Below are 22,410 nucleotides of genomic sequence, written 5' to 3'. Positions count from 1 at the left end.
ATGACTCAGCCAAGCCATGCCTTTCATTCTCTCTTTGCTCTCGCCTCTCATTCTGTCATCTGCTTTTCTTTCTACATTTTCGACATTCCTTTTTCCTTTTCTGGTCCTTTCATTTGATGTCCTTCTGCCTTTCTCTAAATCTCTTTTCCCATTTCTTTTACCCTTGTCCTGTTTTATCCTTGACCTCTGGAGGTTTATACGTTTGTGTGTGTGTTCTGTGTGAGCAGCAGACTCAGCAATGTGTGTGGGAAGATAACTGTCTTCCTTCAGAGTGATTAAAACATTCCTTCTCTCTTCTTTTTCCTCTCCTTTTGTGCCCCTCTTAGTTTTCAGTCAATACTTTCTGATGAAGAGGAAGATGAGGACACAAACTGGTGAGTAAAGACAAGCTGGACATCTATTTTTCTACATATTTGCTGGGTTTTTTTTTATCAGGCTAAGAATGAATGCAAGTCTGGGGCACTCTTTTCTTTTGAATTTGAACGCGTGGGCTGGTTAAGGAAAATCTCTGTCGTTCTAGATCAGCTTTTCTCCTTATGATAGAGTTTTAACAAACCATAATTTTAAGTGGTTCATTTGTCAGACCTAAGATAAAACACGACTATAGAGCATGAAGCGTTCAAGACCTAGATGGAAAGTATTGTGATCGTTTCCGAATTTTGCTGGATTTCACTTTTTGAGGTGCTGAATGGCTATTTAAGGGTTCTCTGGGTACTTTTTATATCTCTTTTAAGTTTCCGTAAAGCAGCTGAAAAATCCCCTTTTTTGGAAATAAATCATAATAAGGAAATTTCCTACATCAATAAATAGCATAGTGCATGCAAAAGTGTTTTTTTTTTTTTGCTCTGCAGCAATGGTTTTCAGTTTGTTGGCAGCCTCTGCTAAGATATCGGCTAAATTTGGCACTTGGCAAGTAGCCGCTTCTCCAAACTTAGTCATGTAATCATGGTGTGACGCACTGACCGCACCTGTGAAGGGCTAAAGTGAAAGTGGCGACCTTATATTTCCTGATGATATTACTGCAGCTTTAAGATGAAACAACAGAGTAAAGAGCTCAGAAGCACCTTCATCTCAAATCAGTGAGAAGGAGTGAGTGTTTCAGTGACGTTAGTGACTGTTTCACAATCTATATTGACGCACTTTATGGAAGATCTCTGAGCAGTATGTTATATGCCTGATGTATGTTTGATTGGCAAGTCATTATTTGATCTTGTCTGATCTTTTTGCCTTTCTATCTTACTCTCAACTAGCTACTGCCATGAAACCATCACTTCCAATGATGTAAGAAAAATGGTCGGTTACCTTCTTCCATGTTGGTTCCACCAATCATTCAATAAAAGCTCTTCATGAGACGCATAACCAGAAATGGTTAATAGGACGTAACTGTTGCTATTTTGACAGATCAAAGAGATTGCTGTTTTGTGTGTGATGGAAGGGGGTTTTGGACTATCCCAGCATTTAGGACCAAAACATGCATCATTGGCCTTCAGACTAATAAGCCAGCTGGATGCCATTATTGCTTTATAATGATGTTTCTTTTTGTACAGACAGAAATCTAAGCAGACTCTACTGTAAATGCAGTCTTAGCTTATTTGGGCAAAACAGCTGAGACGTTAGTTGAAAACTAGCTAGCAACACACGCTGGTTGGTTCTGAAATAATTCACTGAGTCAGTACTCCCAATGTGCTATAAAGAGAGGATGTGTGTAGAGAACCATATTGTGAGCTCATTTGCAAAAATAACTAAAAATAGCGCCTGACACTACTTAGCTAATTTTTCTGTATGCAGTTAATTTATGTTCTCTGCGTTTTAGCTCAATGCTAAATAATATAGTATATAGCACTGGATTTGTAGCACTCAGCTTTGCACTACTTTCACAATGCATTTTTGTGATACACAGAGTCAACTAGTGTATCATGTTTCTTACAGTAAGACATTCAGATAGCACTATACAACATAGAGAACTCACATTTAAGAGGACTATATCCGGACACAGTGTGGCCATCTATGTTTTGTGGTGTTTAGCACTTAGTGTGTTTGTGTTCAGTTCATCCTCTACATTTCTCAGAACTCACCAGGAAGCCAGCTCTTCTAATTAATCCCTGTAACTTTCTGCTCTGGTCTCTGTACATATTCCCTCTCTGGGTTTGTCTGCAAAATCTCACAATCAAGTAAAAAATGCAACATGAAATCAGATATTACTCTCAATGAGTTTTAGCATTGCTAGCCACAATGATGTATTCTCCTTAGACCAGGGAGAGGATATGCACTGTGAAGATGGCCTAGAGTAGACCATCATCCAACAGTTGCCATTTCTTTTGGTGTAATGCTCAGGGTGGTAAGCTCAAATGCCGATATTATTTGTACAGTGTTCAGTTGACCAAAGTCGAATTCCTTGTGTGTGCGAGCATACTGTACCTGGCCAATAAAGCTGATTTGGATGCTGATTCTGATTATGTTATACTGCTAGCTTAAAGATAAGAACTACTATACATTTAGGTTATCTGACAACTCATTATCATTTCAGTGTGTCGAGATTGATCACCAACTAGGCTTTATTTCAGGTAGCCTATAAACTACATATTTGATAAGCCATAAGCTTTACCTGACAAAAGCTAACATTAGCATCCAGCCACTAACTGGCTTATATATGGTAGCTTACTTAGCTGTATGTAACTCGTGACTGTAGCAAATCCACAGTGCAGATCTGTTCATAGGCATTCTTAACAGATTTTCATTCATAGGTATAAGAAACATTTTACATCTAACTTGCAGCATCTGATCTACCTATGTCCAGAAACTCAGGGACATTCAACTTGATGTCACTCAGATCTTCATGTTTTTTGTAGATGTAAAAAGTATAGCTTAGGCTTCTTGGTGCACAGTGAGAATGTCATTCTTGTTGACAACATATCTTGATCTCACATTTAAACGTCATTCTTTTTAAAAAATTCCAAATCTATACTTAATCCAATAATGTAACAACAGAAAAAATCAAATAAAGGATAAACATGTGTTAGATGTCTCAGTGGCAGTTATGGCCTGCTTGCTCGTGAGTTTTTCTAATAACTGCACCGTCAAGTACAGCAGGAATGCTAACCTTGACCTTCATACATGTCAGCGTTGATAAGGAACATCAAACCCGACTTTGATGCTTGGGAGAAAACAAAGAAGGAGATCTTTTTTTGTAATGAATGTACTTTTTATTATTTCTGTCTCTCTTTCTTTCTCCTGTCATCTCAAACACTCTTCATAATGTTATGTAAGTGGTGTCAGTTTCGGTATTTTGTCAGAAGAGGCTTCCTACACTCACACACACACACACACACACACACACACACACACACAGAAGTATGTCCGCCCCTGTTCCGTCAAGGCTCCCTTATTTACGGTAAAAGTGTGTTTTTGTCTTCCGTGGGTCTGGATGAAGTGATGCAGTTAGTTTTGGTATCATGTCCGTGCATCTCCACTACTGAAAGACCGAGAGCAGTGCAGCGTGGGCATGTGGGGGAGGGCTATGACAGAGATGACTCAGCTCTCTGTTGCTGGGTAGAGAAGCACCAAACACACTCCAACCCCCTTACATCTGAAAAAAAAAAAAAAACCCTATCTGATGTAGCTATTCTGAATGCGACAGCCTCGGGTAAATCTAACCTGAAAATGGATGATAATTTTACTTGACAGAATAACCAGTAATCAGGTTAAAGACCGTTGTTTTACATTTCTATAATGATATTCCACATGCGATGTCACATTCTAATGATAATCTTTGCATATACGATTGATTACAGACTGATAAGTTGGTCTCAAGGTAACATTTACACGGTATGAGACATTAAGAAATGCCAAAACTAAACCTGAAATGTATGATAAATGATTTAAAAAGTCAGTTTTTCCCCTTAAATCCAAAACACATGTAAAGATTGACATAAAGGCCCATTTAGTGGTTGTTTTAAACTTTTTATATATATATTACCCAAATTAAATTATAAAGACTTATAGTTCATCTATAAACCTTGGGTACTTTAGTTAACCACTCTCTCTCTCTCTACACTGAGTTTATTTAGTATCAGTTCAGTATCAGTTCAGCAGGAGAGTTTAATTTAAAATCCAACTTGACTGTTCTGCAGTTAATAGAGGACACAATGGCAACATGTTGACACTTTCTTATTTTTCTTTTTCTTCTTCTGCAACTAAGCTGTGCATTATCTGGCGGTAGTCACTGGTAAAGTAACAATCAGGTTGATTGCTCACTGGACTTTAACTCAGGTTTATTTAAAAAAAAAAAAAAACTATATGGCCATCTTCTTCTTCTGCTACCTAGCCAAGATGCCAAACAAAAAGGCTCAGAAGGATGAGGCATTCCTCGCTCATCTTTAGACTGTATTTTCAAGGATCAGTGTAAGCACATTAATGAACTCAAAATATCAAAAACTGTAACTATGGAAGAAAACATATTATGACACACTGCTAATGTTTTATCCATGCAGTAGTTTCTACTTAAGAAAGTATAAAACTACCCATGTTAAGAAAGTAATTGTCGCTGAAAAGACCCAAAGCTAGAGTTGAAACGATTCAAATAGATCTTTGAAGTGAATCCCTTTACAAAGAGCAAAGTGAACCAAAACGTTTACCCTGTGTGCAGTAGTAGCAGACAAAAAAACAAGCTGCAATATGAAGAAGAAAACAACAAGAGAGAGATGAGCAACATGTCAGAATGACTTCTCAGTGCATGCATGTGTGTCTATATGTGTCAGGTTAGTACTGGTTTGAATCAAACTGGTTTTGGTTTTTCTGTGTGAAACCATGACATTGTCGTCCAAATGCCTACTCGCTGAAGAAATCCATGAGTCAGTGGTGGGAAGTTTCTCAACCAACAGGTGGATTGTATATGTGTGTGTGTGTGTGTGTGTGTGTGTGTGTGTGGGTGTGTGTGTGCGCGCTAACTAAGGTTTAAGATCAATAAATGTCACAGCTGAACTTTGAATCAAATTGAAAACAGTAGTAGGTCAGTGAAGTTGTGTGGGTGTGTGCATGGGTGTGAGGGATCTGTTGCAGCTTTACTCATCACAAACGAACGCTCTGAGATACAGTAAATGACTGAGAACACCACAAACATCACTCTCCTTATTACTCGGGGCGTTGTAAAAAAAAAAAAAAAAAAAGAGTGACTGAGACAAAGATGTTTCAGAACCTTATATTCTACGTTATGTGTTTTCTAAAACTTTATGTTATAACGTATGTTCATAACGTCTATAGAAAAATGGCTTTCATTCTGCTTAGAAATACGGAGATTGCTTAGTTTTGGACTTGCAGCAAACCTTCATGTGCTTTGCGTGGAATTATAAATATGCTTCTGAGTTATAGCTGTACTTGAACTTTAAACACGGAACGCTTAACAAGCAGCTCTCATTTAGACGACTGTCAGCCTCTAGTGGCCTTGTGTCACATTTACTGTTTATTTTATTCTCCTTTGTATGTTGTTATGAACTAAAGACGACTGCTGTGTTACCTTTGCATTCATCCATTCAGAGAAACTTGATGATTTCACACTGCATAAAGCTCTGTTCATTCATCAATAAGTGTTTTTGATACATAATTTATTGAAATCAATTTTGAAAATTGATCATCCGTAATCAATTTCAGAGAAAGAATTCCAAATATTGTGAGGTTGCTGCAACTTCTAAAATGTGAGGATTAGTCACACATGATTGTCAACTGAATATCTTTGAGTTGTGAGGATACAGTAGAACAAACATTCCTACTGTCAATCAAGCCTTAAATGTTATGTTGGAATTTGGGTTCTATTTAGATTTTTTTATTTTAATATCTTGTAATCATGACATATATTGATGTTTTAAGGTGTATCATGTAGCTAGCTTTTTTTTTTTTCATTTGCTCACACTGAAAAGCAACCTGCAGGTTTAAGATGTGACCCCTTAATGAAAGAACTTTTATTTGCTGTCAAGCCCAACCCCCCCCCCCCACCCCCCCAAACAAAAAGGCTATCATATCAACTGTAGGCTGTACATTGAAGGAATTATTTTGTCGTATACACTTTAACTTAAGTCAAATTTGAAATGCACTTGTAACGGAGTGTTTCTATTGAGGTATACAATATGACTGACCCAGTGCATGCTGGGAGGGAAACTCTAAATGATCATAAATGACAGTATAAGCAGGTTGTTATCATATCCTGATTGTTTCCTGGCAGTGTTGGACTGTGTTTCCTCTTCATCCATTGTCTCACAGAGTTTACCTGACTGTGGGTGGACATCTCACCAGTAGGTGGTAAAGAAACTGAAACCAGACTAAGTGACTGGCAGTGAAGTGACGCCATGATACTTGTTGATGTAGTTCCTTTTGTCGTCCACTAGAGGGCGACTCCGCTCCATACTTAGAAGCCTGTTGATTCAAGTGGCGTTTTTCTCTGATCAATCATTTGCTTCACCTGTAAACGTTTTTGTTGAAATTTCGATGTAATGCGAACCAGAACTGAAACCAGCGACGGTTGAACATAATTTATCATGTTACATGAGATAGCCTGTATTTAGGCTTTATCTGCAACCCAATGTCTTGAGGCTTACAGAGCGGGTGTCGGGCAAAAAACGCTTCGCTTCGAAAACCCCCACCAAAATAAAACAAACTATAGGCCTTTTATTTCGGCTTTATTTCGGCTCTACAGTGCACTACTAATTTGAAATTAATTTTACACTGCTCAATAGAATTTATCTCATTTATCAGTTATCTCTAAATTGATTAGATCTACTTCTACAAAGCGTATTATTCCAATGTATGTTCATTTATTTATCTGAGCAGACCTTTAGGCCAATTCTACAAATTAGGCAAGGGCTATAATACACATAATACAGCCTACTTTTTAGCTGGATTAAACAATTTAGTTGGCCCTTGAAATCATTCGCCACAGACATCACTTTCTCCTGAGTGTATTGAGATAGGAATATATCCTAGGCCGACGGTAGCATTTTCTTTCGTCCCTTAAACAGGATTAGGCTACAAAAAGGTCGTCGGGATTTATATATAAAGCGGAAAAAAAAACTCGTCTCTAAAATATCTCACATGAATTCATTCATTTTTGACCTAGGCTACATGTTGGATGCATGTCCTACCTTTATTTTCTTCTACAATAATAGCAAACCAACAGCTACGTATTGACCGTCTTTCTTTGTAGGCTACTTTAGAGAGAATAATACTTTTTTGAGGTTAGGTTATTTTCTAAATTGCTACCAACATTTAGGCTGGAAAAAAAAAAGAAAAAAAAAAAAGAAAAATCAAGAATAACAAGGCCGTCCGATTCGCGTCAACAAGACATCACTTCAGGGGGTTTCACTAAAATCTTAATTTAAAAAAAAAGGAGACTTAACTTTATCCTTTATATGAATGAAGACTCAAAATGTCAGGACGCGACTCAAGATTTCATGACATAACATCGTCATTTTTTGGTGTGTGTAAGTGTGATATATCAACACATTATGATACTATGACTGCTATTTTTAGACTTTTATAGCCTATTTATGCATTTCATAGACTATTCACATCAGATCACATTTTGGTAAGACCAGTCGACCTGCAGAATATATCAGCCGAGCTGCTGCTGCATTAACACACCAAATGTCGCTGGAACTAAAACAAATATATATATATATATATATAAATAAAGGTAAAATTGATAAATTCAAAGTAACCTTTATTATAGCCTTTACTTTTTGCCTGTTCACAGTAGACCTATGTTTTCTTCATAGCCGTGCTCCTCTTCATCGTGAAGGACGATTAGCCCTCTTATCACTGAGCAATCCATTTAACTTTCTATTGTAGGCCTATACGGGACCGTATTATTCAACACATAAGCTACTACGTAGATAATCGTCGACTGGAGTTTGTAATAGGCATCTTATTAAAAATGCAACGAAACGTCTCCGGAACTCCGGCGATTTAAGGTTTAGGATTAATGCTGTCTTCATCCATCCGTCCGTCTAACATCGATCTATGCCGCCTCCGGTTCAGAGTCGGGGTCGCTGGGGTCTACATATCTAGGCTACTTAAAATTATTATTATTAACAAGCCTACACATAGAGATTTTTCATTAGCCTACAAGAATGACAGACACAATAGAAGATAACAAGTTGTGACAACTTCCTTTTCAGGACATGAAATAATTTGCTCGTGTTTATTGACGGTAAAAGCTTTCACTGTAAACATAAACAACAACAAGAAGCTGATAATGCAAATGTCACTGAAGCTTCCTGTGTGATAAGAAGACATACCCTTTCAAATTTGGCGTTGTTTCTCCTTCTCACTTTTTTTCTCACGAAATGATGGCACGTTGCACAAACAGGAATATCATTTAATTCATAGCCTCATTTATTTTAAAAGGGTAAAGGCTTGTAGATGGTATTTTAGCGACATAGATTAATATAGAATAAAATACTCATTTTTTTCTCAAATATGTTAGATTACTGGTTGTTGCTTTTTTAAAGATTACATAGAGTGTGCAATTCGTCAATACAATAAATATGAAAGTGTCTAAAACGACTCACATTCAAAAGATGAATGATTCGTGTGATTTTGAGAATTTGTGTGATAATTTATAGCCACATTTAGATCCTTCTTCAGGGCAGCTAAATGCTTTTAATTCAACATCTGAGTCATACCTCTGAATTCAAAAGAAATGTGGCAGTAAGTCCTCAAACAAGTAGCTGACTGTGAAAACAACATCAGCCTTAGAATTTCAATTTCTTTGAACTTTAAATCTTTTAAGTTTCACATCTTTCTTCTTGTGTGAGTGTGTTTGTGTCTCTGAGTCACCTGCGGTCATGAAGAAGATAATATTCAGCCCGCTGCTGTCTCTCACTTTAAGTCAGCCTTTAAAAAAATCAAATCTTAGAAATGCTAAAGGTTGAATAGAATCTGAATTTATGAGACATCAGACAAACTAGTAGTTACTTAACTGTGAAACGGAAAACACAGATATGTAAGAGTTAGGCGTTAAGAAAAAAAAATGAGGAGGACAAAAGAATACAAACTTTTATCATTTGGGGAAAACATAAATTCAACAGCTATACCAATAAAATATATTAAATGTCCTCAATCTGTATGTAAGGTGTTATGTGTTATTTGCAGTGTAAGGGTTAATATCATGGTTCGCAAAAGTCAGCTGAAAGATTTAACAAAGAACAAAACATGATTTGCACAATTGAAAAACAAAAGACTTTCAGGATGTGTGAACATGCTGATGATTGTGACTGTGTTATCAGTAAATCATCCACGTGAACTTGATATTGTAATACACTCTGTAACCAGTTCATTAAGCACACATAGCTAAAGCCCTATAAAATCTAACAGTGCTGCCATAAACCCTCCCTTCATTAGGCTGTGTGACAGAGGAGTTGATTTTACTTGATGCTCCTTTCATAGGCTGATGTGTATGACCCCTGTAAACTTTTCTAATTCATATAAAGGCAATAAAACAAACGTCAGCCTCCACAGTGACCATGAAGTGAAATCAAGACAGTTTGAAGAAAAAAATGAGTGTATTTTCTTCATGTAGAGACGTATGAATATGAATGCAGGTCACCTTCAGCACCCTCGGCTTTAGCTCAACTGTTACTGACAACAAAACATTTGCTTTAGGACTCAATTTGATCAACAAAGAGCAGTGTGGTTGTATTTGATAATGATGGTGAAAAGAGCTTTGGAATGAATCCTGTTTTTGTTTTCGTCAAGTGGTTTTGTGTTTTATCAGTTTTACAGTGCATAGTGCTGCGGATAGAGAGAATCTCCTTCTCTTTGGGACTCCTACTGTAACTGTAGCATTTGCGTCCCTGACTAAAATCCACTTTTATCTGATTGCAGCCATGCACGCAGTGAAACTGTTCAGCATACACGATACTTGAGTTCAAACGGTAAGAACCTACACACGGTTAAAGTGACACCTGTGTCGAAAGCATCGTGGGCATCAAAGCATGCCTGTCATAGTGTTGTGGTTATGAGACACTCTTCTGTAATTTATTATGCAAATAGCCTTCAATCAGTTGCTGATCAAAAGATCATGATATTATCTAAAGTATTCAAGAGTATGTCGACGTTAACATGTCTCCCCTACACTATGTGTTATGATCTCTAAACATTTCCTGGTGAGTTAAAGTGACCATGTGTTGTTCTGGGATATCCCTAGAATAATACAAAGTGTAGGACCACCGCAGATATCATGCCCCTCCTCACTCACTCTCTTTGTGTCTCTGACAGTTTTCATGAACAGTGTAACCCACAGGCATTGTATCTTTTTTTTTTTTTTTTTTGAAACTCTATTCCAAAAACTTCAAGGCTGAATTTCAAGGCTGAATATCAGCTTCAAAGTTGTTTTTTTTGTTGTTTTTTTATCAATATTCAATGACGTGTGGCCTTCTTTTTTTCTATGGGGGAAGGAGTGAAGAGGTAAAAAAAAAGTGTATACACGCCTCATTGCATGTGAATAGAAACAAACCCTGAAAATAATCCGACAGTCAGCTCTTTAACCTTATTGTCACTGATTCTTTTTTTTATAGATTGTTCTTAGCTGAAGCGTCATCATCTCACCTTTACATTAGTGATGTACTTCTAAATCAAAAATACTTCACTACTTCACATACTTCCCCCGACATTTCACTGGTACACATGAACAAATATCAAACGCTTAGAGACAAATAACATTGCGAACACAGCTGGATATCAAAACAGGTGACTCTAAAATATAAATATATGAATGAATATAAAAATGTTCACAAGGAAGAAAATGTTTTAACTTGAGACAAATTTACATGCACCTAGAAAACAAGTGGTAGCTGCTACTACTGCTTGTTTGTGAGTTGAATAAGGATCTACTCTGAAATGTAATTGTTCTTCAGTCCATGCTTCATCCTTTCATCATGAAAAACAACACATACACACACACACACACACAACACACACACACAACATAAAACAACACGCTGGATGCTCGATGCTGGATGATATGTTTAAAGACAAAAGTATCTGTATCTGTTCTCATTTCTTTAAGGTTCTTGTGCTTTGAGCAACTAAATTGTTAATGTTCAGCGACTAATGTTGTCACTATTCGAGTCCTGATCCCATGATTGATTTTTTTTTTACCATAAAATGTGACCCCATGCAGATTAGAAATTGATTACGAATATGAATCCAGTGTTTTCGTCTCTTGTGTTCATTCAAGTTGTGAAATGAACTGCTGTGCTTGGCTGCATGTTGTAAAAGATAACCGCCTTGATAGTTTGAAACAGTGAATTTAATATGAAGAGATGTTCCTTGTTATTATTGCTAAAAAACAAAACAAAAGTAAAGCTGTAAACCATATCCCTCTGAGGCTCAAATTAGGAATTTGTGTTGCCCGTCCACACATTAAATATCACAGAACTTCCTCCTTTGATGTCAAATCTCAGCAAATGCTGTGTACCAGACTGAATTATGGGAAATGAACGTCACATGTTGCAAAAATAAACCAAAACCAAAGTCACATTTTATGGTAAAAAAAAGATAGAAAATCAATCATGGAAAACAATATTTTGGAGTTTCTTATGACAAGAGGGATTGTACTAAAATAACCTCCCTGCGTCTGTAGTGCATGCTGACACATTGGTATTGAGTCCGTTATGTAAGGCCTCCATGCAAGAGGATGTTGAATCAATAGCATCGTTAAAAACACACAGCAACATCCCAGTGTTTACATCCAACTGAGAAGGAGCTGTCCTAAAATATCTATGTCACTACTGAGTTTGAGAACATGTGGGACAGTGGATGACTTTAATTGAACCCAAACGTTTATTAAATGTAAGCACAGATGATTTATAAAGAGGAGGTCTTCTTGTCAAGTGAAACCTGGTGTTTGTGTCCGCACTCGCTGCTGTTGTGAAGCTTCATAAGGAAATCAGGGAAGGATTCTGCCATGAAGCATGTCGGCTATGGAAATGAGAGATTATTATCATTAAGTCATTCTGATCCACTCACGCTAACACACACACACACACACACACACACACACCCTCATGCTGTGTCACGCAGGTAAACACTCAGACACCCACATTGTCTCTTTGTCTCAACACACACTTTAACATGTATATCTTCATTATCAAAGAAAGTGTGTCTACAGGCCTCTGGCACGTTGGGATCTTCATGGGTCACCTTGACTGAGAATACTGATTTGCTGAGTTCACTTTTTCTTTTTGTTGTTGCTGTGATTCGCCATTTTTAAGCATTTTGAATGATTCCGACAAAATCTCTGTTTCTCTCCAGTGCCGCAGAGTCTGAAGCTGTGCGAAGAAAGAAAGGAACTTTTTACACAAAGGCAATTAAAAGTGTTCTACCTAAACGCATGTAAAAGCAAATACATTACGATCCTAAATTAAGTTAAAAAAAGACATTTTGAAGTCATACATATAAATGATGTAACTACTACGTCTCCTGTTTTTATTTTAATAGTAGATTATTTTGTGAGTCATGTTTTCAGTATTAAAACAACAACAAAAAATATGGATACTGCTAACACCAAACCATAAGTCAACTCTTAATGGATTAAAATCAGTGCATGGATTAAACTTTAGTATTAAGTTTTTACTATTATATGTCAGTACTTCTACTCTGACAACGATAACTGAACATTAATTTTTTTACCCTTACAGCTGTACAAACAAAGGTTACGTAATTGTGAAAATTGCTGATTATTCCAGATTTGGTAGAAGGTACGATCGCACCATGATTTCAATAAACTATCAGCATTTATTTATCAAGCCAAGAGTCCTACAGATAATTCAATAGGTCCCTGGGCACAGACATGTCAAAGCCCCCCTTAGCCCTTCTCCAGTAGAGAAAGACTTGCAGCCCCATCTTGGGCTGTTTGTTTGTTTGTTTGTCCTTGTTTAGTCTTTTTGTGGTTGTTTTTTTTCTTATCATTTTAAAACGTTTGCATCTCCTCATAGTGGTTTGACTCAACTCTGTTGGGTTGTTTGGGTCTCTTTGAGATCTTTTTCTGAATCTTCTACTTATTTGGTGCCTTGTTGAAGTCATTTCTATTCGTAAATGATCAACAGGGTATACCCCGTGCGCAGCCTATATGCGTTCTCAAGGGTGCACAGTTGCAGGAACATAAATAAGAAAAGTAAACCTGTGAAAATTACAGGCAAAATCATATTTTTAGCTTAAACTGTTGTTTGGCAGTCAGATTTTGATATTACGTTATAACTGTTTGCAAAGACAGGCTGGTGTGCAGCTGTGGGTCGGCATTAAACTGTGGCATAATAAAAAACAGATATCAGCTTGTAAGTGAGCCTGCACCATCCTGTCCATTTAAAAACAGCCATGCCCACAACAATGACTCTTTAAGGCGGTCAGTATAGCTCTGGATAGTACACAACTTCCAGCACATGTTTGTTGTTTGTGGTAAACCAGCATTTTGCTTATTCACCATCTTACGAGTCAGTCCCTGACCAACAGAAGTCCAGCTGCTCTTCAGTCCTGTATACCTTGCGTGTGTAGTGTGTGTGTGCGTGTGTGCGTGCATGCGTGTGTGTGTGTCAGTGTGTGTGGATTCAGTATTTTTCTGCCTAAGTTTGTTTTTCTTCTGTAAGCACAAAGAAGACAAAAAAGAGTACCTGGACCTTTAGCTTTAAGTGAAAAAGACTGTATTTTCTTATCATGTTTGCCTATCTTGCTGCGTTTAATCACACAAGTCATTTAAAATCATCACTTGTCAATCTAACTTGCCATTCACTGCACATAGTTTCCTAATTGTCCTGTATAGTTTACTCCACTATTTATTTTCTTCTTGTATATACCTCTTATTTATATTGTATTTGTATCTTGCCTATTCTGTTTTTATAAGTATTTTTATCTTTCATGCTGCTGCAACTCCCAAATTTCTCCTATGGGGATCAATAAATAAAATGACAATTCACAAGAAGTATTATCTCGAGACGCTTTACAAAACAACATATGGGATAGTATGCAGGAAGGATTTCTCCTTTGTATTCCTCACGTTCCTGTTGTCCACACTTCATTTCCGCTGAGGTGCAGGTCGGAGCAGGCCGTCCGCATCCATCCATCAGTCTGTCCGTTATAAAGGGTTATCTTATCTTAACTATGTTATTCTTTAACACTTATTTAGGGAAATAAAGAGAGAGAGTCTGTGGCCACCCCTAAGTCGTTATACTGCAGCCAGGTTAGTGTGGTGCTGTAACATGTTAAACATATAAAATATGTATATTCTGAACACTGTGCCACAGCCTGTAAGAGAAGACTGTTGTTTATGTTGTGATGAGTGCTGCACCTCGTAAAGACATAATGCAAAATGTTTGACAGCAAGCTAAAAATGTGTTGCTTATTATGATCTTTAACTTGATGTCTTTACTTAGAAGGTTTAAGGTGAGATGCATATAAATTATTTTACACTTGACTGACGACGTGCTTTGTATTGGACCTAGACCATGACCTGACCCATCTGTGGTGTATCATGACAAAGGTCTGATGATCATTTAAGAGTTCAATTGTTGAATTTCAGGTTTTAGATTTTCACTTTTTCAGGTAACACTTGAATTAAATATGACTGAAGGAAGTACGAAGAATATGAAGAACTTTATATTTTTGACAAATAATTCAACTCTGTTCAGTCAGTTACCATCAGAAATGAGCTCAGTGTTATATTTTGCACTACCTTTCATTAGTTTCTGTTAGAAATGTCACTTTTCTCTCTGCAGTTTGAATGCATTTCCTGATGTTGTCAGGATGGCATTTAGAGCAGATGAGTGTGACCTTTGAACGAAGAAAAAAAACAAACTAATTTGAATCTTGCACACAGCTGTAAACAGCAGGTACATGAACGAACATATAACTCTATAAATATACAGTAACTCATACAGACAAACAGAGACTAAAAAGATGAACTAAAGAGCTGAACTCTATGCAGGAGATAAGTCCTCTCTTGACTTTGACGAGAGCTAGAAACTCTTCATGCCCCCTTTGAGATTCACAGAGTATGGCTGAAATCAAGACAGAAGGATACATTATACATTTGTTTCAGGCTCCATTTAAAGACATAAGGTAACTTAGTTTGGTGGAAATCAGGAGCTCTTTATTCCATTTATATGACAACACTTATTCCTGAATTTATCATCAAAGGAGATTAGAAACCCAACATTCACATAGGGAAGCCGAAAAAAGCTTAAACAACAAAATGTCATAAATCAGCCATTAAAATAGTTTCAGGCAACTTTTCTGTAAACCAACTAAACAAAAATGTAACTAATGAGTTATCTGTTTCTAAATGTATTTGTCATGAAATGAGAGACATCAGCATGGCTGCTACATTGCTGAAAACAAAGAGACTGAAAATCAAGAAGAAAAACATCATATTTAGTTTTGAGGGTTCAGGCGAGAGAAGTGTGTGGGCTTTATTTGGATCCACAGATGGCACACACACACACACGCGCGCGCGCACACACACACACACAGAAAATGTTAAATGTCAAATTTCATCTTTACGTTTGCCTCCTGACAAACACATCTCCCTGAATAGTAAAGCACGAAACCCACAAAGCTTTTCTCAGTTTTGTTTTTCAGAAGTTGACTCGTGAAAAAAACAACAACTCTTATCTCACCTGACCTTCCAATATATACACCACATGTAAACATGTGGTGTATATATTGGGTGGAGATTTTTTTTTATATTCCTGGAACTTACACAATCACGCAGCATCATCTCCAATAATCATTGATTATGAGAAACAACACATTTCTGAAGGATGCCCCTCTCTGTTCCTGTCTGCAGCCTCACCACGATGTGCAAGGAAACTCTAATCATGTGAGGTAGACAGCATGTCCCCACTGATGATCGCAGATCTGCTTACCATCTGTTCTTGTCTGATCTCAAAATGTGCCATTATCAAAGCAGAACTCTGGTACAAACTGGACTTTCCAATCCACAAAATGTGTTTAGTCATGCACAGGTGTTACCTGCCTGGCTGCAGGTCAACATTAACAAATGTCATTAGGTAACTATGACATTTATTTTAGTCAAAAGTAAAAATAAAAAAAATACTGTATTGCTGTATAAATTGCCATATTTTGCAAGTGCTATGGTCCACATTATGAATTTAAATAACTGTTTCAATCATGTCATTCCTTATGACTTAATAGATTATCTATCAATATTCTGAATACCTAGAGTATGTAGAAATAATGTGACGAGTTGCTAACAAGCCAAATGTGGTACAGAACAGTGCTGAAAGGTAGTTTAGATAAAGCTTTAATGTCAATCTAACCATAAAAATAAACACTTTTATTGAAACCATTAGCTCATAAACATCAACAATGCTTGGGTCGCACACACTATGTAGGTACCTACATACCTCCCACAGGCACGTGCGAACACATCTTTAACTATGGCCGCTGCTTTTATACGTCCGCAAGAGTTTTCTTTGTGTGCAATATCGGAGTCTATCTCTGCTCAGCTGAGTTAGGTGATCGTGAGTTCTGTGTGTGTTCTCAATGTGGTAAACGTTTGTTATTTCGGCTGCTGTTACCTTAACTGTTTGGCAATCCTGTTTTGGTTTCATTAGTGATGTATCCATTGAGCAACATTTCTCTTCAGGGTGCTTGGTGTTTCTTTTAAATCTCATCGCTTCATGTCGTATTCTCCTCCATGCAGGATTGGATAATAACTGGCGACTGTAATGTCTCTCTTTCTCTGATGCTTCTATTGTATTGATATGTTAGTTATAGAAGCACTACAGTGGTGTATATTTCATTACATTATAACACTCTTGAGCGTTTCACTTTGGAAAGTTTGGTTAGATGGAAGTATTTAAAACACCAAGGAGGTGTAGTCAGTTAAAGACTGATAGAGAACTCATCTCATTACAGTAAGAATCTGTGGCCAAAAAACAAAAATCATTCAAATTATACTAATGTGATGCTAACTAGCTGCAATTATCTGGAATGCTAATGTAGAGTTTTTTCCAGTATGTGGAAATCTCATATATATCTCAGTCAGTGGCTCTCGTCAGCTAATGATAGAACTGCTTGATTCAAATACAGTAAAAAGAGCTTTAGTGGCTTTACGCAGAACCTCTACAATACAGCGCATGCCATCTTGATTTATTGTTGCTCGGCTTTAAATCACAGTGAAAGCTCCCAGATGACAAACTAAAAACAAGAAAGAGCTGAGGGGGTGACTGAGATGGCAAACAATTTGAGAAAGACTTTACTCTCAGCCATATTTATTGTTTTTCCTTTCATGAGTCATGTTAGCTGGAAAAGACATGCTTTGTCAATTACTCTACAGGACTTTACTGCACGGCTACAATCTGGCAGAGGTTTCCAAAAATGACCTCAAAGCCGCCAGTGGTTTGACTTTTTTATTTTTATTTCAGGTGATGGATGGATTGAGAGGAAAGTCTGCCGCCTTTAAGACAAAATAAATCTGCTGCTTACATTAAAATTCATCTTGAAAAGTTTGACCAAAATCAATCATTTGATGGAGAAACTCAGGATAGAACTGTGTGTTACAATACATGAATTGATCATGCCATCAAACATCAGAGGTGTTAAAAAGTACCTTTAGCTTCAATTACTAAGCATCATTTTGAAATGAATCAGACAGTTACAACAGTGAATGAAAGCCGGGCAAAGTCACGCATTTCTATCCTTCACTCCTGGACTGCCTTTAATAGTGAATATTTCACAACATTAAGTTGGGATTGGAGTTACACAATCATTTGGGTGGTGTACCCTGCTACAGTATATCACATGTACTTCTCTAAAAATAACACCAAATGATGCAACTGGTGTGTTTGCATTGTAGGGAAACCGAGGTGAAATGCATCACCGTAAGCATAGCCATTTATCTCATTGTGCTTGTGTGCAGATTTGTTTTTGTTTTTATTGGCTAAATTGCTCTATTGCAGCCTTTACTTCATGTTCTGTTATTACATCTGTAAATACATAGTGTTTGTTACATAGTTTGACTCAAGTTCTTTCTTCTGTTGTTTCCAATGAACAGAAGTGTTTTTTCCATCGTTTTCCCATCACCCTAAAGGCAACACAAGTTTCTTTTAGCTTTGATGCACTATTACATTTTTTAAAAATGCCTCTTTTGGGATGTTGTACCCTAAGGTCTGTTGATGGGGAGCGTTACACCACAACATTACCAAGGCAGGGGACACAGTGACAGTCAACAACTGAGCTTTGAAAAAACAAAAACAAAATTCTCTGAGAAGGTTAATAAGCACACAAGCTTTCATCCTTAATGCCTCACTGCAGGAAACCGACTGCTGAATCAGTTTGTTATCATAATTTTGTTCAATGATGGAGTCACCATTTTTGAGGTGAACCACACAGAGAATATGAAAATAACAACCTGTATATGTCTTACCTCTTCTCTGTAATACAGTAAAGAACAGTCTAAGTAATGACAGCTTGTGTAATTACTGTAATTATTTATAATCAATGAAACATAGCGAGTGAAAATTGGAGTAATCTTTCATGTGCGTGTGTAACATGGCACTTGATTTCCAAAATGTGACATTCAATGTGTATAAGTCATTTTTTGTCTGCAGTCGTGTGCTATGAAGCTGATTTTCATACAACAGGTAGAAAGTCTGACAGGCTTTCAATGCAGATCAAGTTTAACATCTGTCTCTATACCCATGCTTTTTTTTTTTTAAAACACCAGAATAAAAACACACAGGTAGATTTTATCACTTATTTGACACAAAGAAGAAAATGTGGTACTTTGTTAGTTGAACAGAGTTTGAAATAGAGAGATTGGTCTTCTTATCATCTGCTGTTGCGAGTGAATATTTGTGTGTGTGAGACCTCTCCCACTTGTGGTTGTCTTGTCTCCCAGACTGTAGGCGGCCTGCAGTCTCTCACATCAGGACAGCTCTGCATCATATGCATGCCACCAACACACACACACACGCATTTTGTCATGAGAATACAATGAGAGACGAACAGTTTAACTGTCAGAAGTTGCTGATAAATAGTTTATTTATGGGGACAGAGCGGTAAAGATCACTGAAGGAGATATGGTAGAGTGGTCTCTGGTATATACTCTAAAGCTCAAGGTTAAATGGTTGCAGCAGCCATTGCTCACATTGCATTACAGTGCACTGGATATTAGGCTGACTATGCTGAATACTTAAAAATGTTGACTGAAAAATTAAGCATGCAAGTGTTAAAGGTTAAAGCAGATGTTATTCATTCATTCAGAATAAGCATCTGCATTTTTACCATTTCATTTTACACAGACAAGGACTTGTCATGAAAATAGATTAAGAAACAGAAAAAGTAACGGCAGTACTCTGACTGACATGAAACATAGAAAATAGATCAAGAAATCCTACGTAATAAGTCCAGTTTCTCCAGGAAAGATTAAAGGCAGAATATGCGATTTTTTTTATCCTGCAGATGTCGCCGTTGAGCACCAACATGAAACCAAAACAACTTGCACTGCATTGTTGTGTTAGCATGCTAATCTTTATTATGCTCGTATCTTCACTATGCATGTAAATTTAACCGAGATGACCGTGATCTAAAAACACAGTTAAGCAGTGAGTACAGTATGTTATTCTTCTTTTCTCTAGTCCCTCAATCAAACAACTTTTATACGCGAGGAGATGAGCCGGCTGGCCGTCCCGGCGGTGTAAACAAACTGAAGCTATGGCTAGGAAAGCTCGGAAAACATCACAGACAGTGGGACTCGGGTGTTACACCCATTGTAGACAGTCATGACTCACAAAGTTATTTTCAGAGGCTATACTTGATCTATATTACATTTAGGTGTGAAAAATCGCATATTAAGCCTTTAAAGAAAAAGTTGAATTTTTACAAGTTTCAGTATCAAACAGAACCACCATTGCAACCTTTCTCTAAGTTTAACAAAAATCATCACCAGCATTATAGTCCTGTCAGATTTTGGATGATAGGCCTCCTTTTTTTCTAGACCCTTCTCATTACAGAGTCCCCGTCTGACTCCCACTCTCACTTTTCTGTAAACTTAATTGAACCTATAAGCAGGAGGTAATTCTGTGTTCTCTTGGAGTATTGTCTTTTATGCATTTTATATCAATACAACCTTTTACTACAGAAATTCCAATGTACCTGCACTGTCCTGTACCTGTGTAAATGGCAATAAATATCTAATCTACTTCAGCTTTAAACTGAACTGATGTCTGTTGCTAGTATCATGAGGACTGAACTTGGAGCTGGACCAGTTGGAGGATCTAAGTCCTTTTTGAACACTTCCAAAAATGCTTTTCAGGAGCAACTTATTTGAGTAAAAAAACACTCTAAATCAATAGATATGAACAGAGTAAAGTACAGACGGGGTCTATTCTGTGCTAACACAAGTAAAAAACAAACAAGCCCGAGAAGAATCTGAGGATTAATCTGACGTATATCTACTAAGAGTCTCTGTTTTATATGATCATAACAAGGCAAAGAAAACAGCTCTCTTGCACACAAGTGTCAGGCTGATCTAAATATAAAATTAGTTTTAAGGACACCTTTGCACTGAATATGCAAACAACAGCAGATTTATACTGCCCTGTACATTCGCTGGTCATTAATTTGTGTGCCTCCGCCCCCCTCCCTCTGGGTGGTCTAGTCCGAGTTGGCCGCCTAAGACTCATAACGATGACCAACTTGTGTTTTCTCCTAAACATTGACAGCTGTATTCTTCAAGATATCCTGTAAATTCTCAACGGGCACTTTGCAATGCTTTTAATCATCTTTACTTACAGAACAGTTATTTAACAAACGTATCATTTCCCCTCGTCTACTTTTCCCCCGAAGAATCCCAATGCTGTCAGCTGTCCTCTTCTTATTTCCCAATCAAACTTTATGAATTAATTAACATTTATGATCAACCTAAATAGATCAACCATCCATGTGTCAGCTTGTAAAACATAATGAATAAAACTAAGTGAATAAGCCATGAATAATGTTTAAAATGAATGAGGAAGAAGGTGAAATACGTTCAGTAGTCAATCCTCTGGAGCTCATTTCAGAACCATGCCATTTTGAAAGTGTCTCCTGATGTGTTCTACATCCACTTTAATGACCAGATGGCGAGGGGAAGAGAAGGAAGACATGTTATGTATCTTTTTCGATGTTCGATGTTCACTGGATATTTTGTGACCACAATTCCACATCTGTATACATTGACATAGCCACATAGTGCTTGATTTAGGTGTGTTCGTCTTCTGCGTGTTTGTACATTTATTCTCTGTGTTTGTGCTTTTTACACTGTGTACTCACAAGCTATGGAGAGTTACAGTATGCTGTTAGATTGTGTCTGGGATTGTTCTCTCTGCTGCCTCTGACATGTGACAGTAGAAGACGAGAAGGCGTCCTAAATGAATCAATGATGGCTGAATTCTACGGAGCTGCTTCAGTTTCAGGGTGCTGATGTTGTGAATGCTAACTTAATGTCACACTGTCATCGCTTGGTGACACTTTTGTTTGCTTTTGTTTTCCATAGACTGAAAAGACTGATGTTGTGCAAACAACAGAAGTTACTTTAAGACATTCGACTGGCTTTTGATTTGTAGATGAAACCTTTTGTTTTCTGAGTTCATTCATGAAGACCCTGTCTTGAAGCATGCAGATAGTTTGTTCCAGATCTCTTACCCGTCTCTTGCGGTTTAAGAAAGGCTATTATGAATATGTTAGGTCATCACACATGGAAATTAGAAAAGCCAGACTGTTCTCCACTCTTCAAACTTCACCCTCTCAAAAAGAACAAAAAAAGAAGTTTTTTTTTTGTCATCATGGCAAATCGATTGAACACTCACTTTACAGGCACCAAAATAGTTTCAGCCACACTGCAGTAGTTAAGCCTGGTGTTGCTAAAACAAATCAATGAAACACGTTTGAGTTTTGCTGGTATTTTACAAAGGCGTGGGTTAGGATTAGTCATCCGAGTTCTTCTAATTATTCCTGAGCTCAACTTTCTCAACTTTGTATTTTACATCCGCAGAAATCCGGCTCAATGAGTTATTCGTCACCATGAGTAAAACCCTCGGCTCCACGATTCATAAATCACCACATTAGAGTTCACACTTTCACTGGATGAGCCCACTGAATATGTTTGTATTTGTAAAACAGCTGCACAGACTTTAAATGGTTTGTTAAACATTACAAAAACATGCAGAAGAAACAATAGCAATGGTTGAATTCTTGAAACACTTTTAGTTGTTGTGGAGGTGTGTGAGGCCCCGCATGTCAGTGGTCCTCTTTCATTGCTTCAACACTTTCAACAGAGGGCGTTGTCGTTTTCACATCTCCCTGCAAAATGGAGACCACAGCACAGCCTCTGCTCGGCCTCCCACACGTCACTGCTATGTC

The 22,410-nt window shown here is 37.4% G+C and overlaps 1 long non-coding RNA gene across 1 annotated transcript in view; it reads left to right on the top strand.

Annotated features, from left to right (window-relative positions):
• LOC109998324 (uncharacterized) overlaps nucleotides 1–22,410 on the top strand; it is a 61,180-nt gene that overhangs the window by 20,348 nt on the left and 18,422 nt on the right. The window contains exon 3 of the long non-coding RNA XR_002278591.3: nucleotides 327–374. This is a non-coding gene — a long non-coding RNA (uncharacterized lncRNA). The remainder of the gene's footprint in view (nucleotides 1–326; nucleotides 375–22,410) is intronic.

Source organism: Labrus bergylta, chromosome 10, assembly GCF_963930695.1.
Source record: "Labrus bergylta chromosome 10, fLabBer1.1, whole genome shotgun sequence".
Lineage (NCBI taxonomy): Eukaryota > Metazoa > Chordata > Actinopteri > Labriformes > Labridae > Labrus > Labrus bergylta.
The sequence above is the reverse complement of the archived record's forward strand: the minus strand, read 5'-3'. Positions and strand labels throughout refer to the sequence as shown.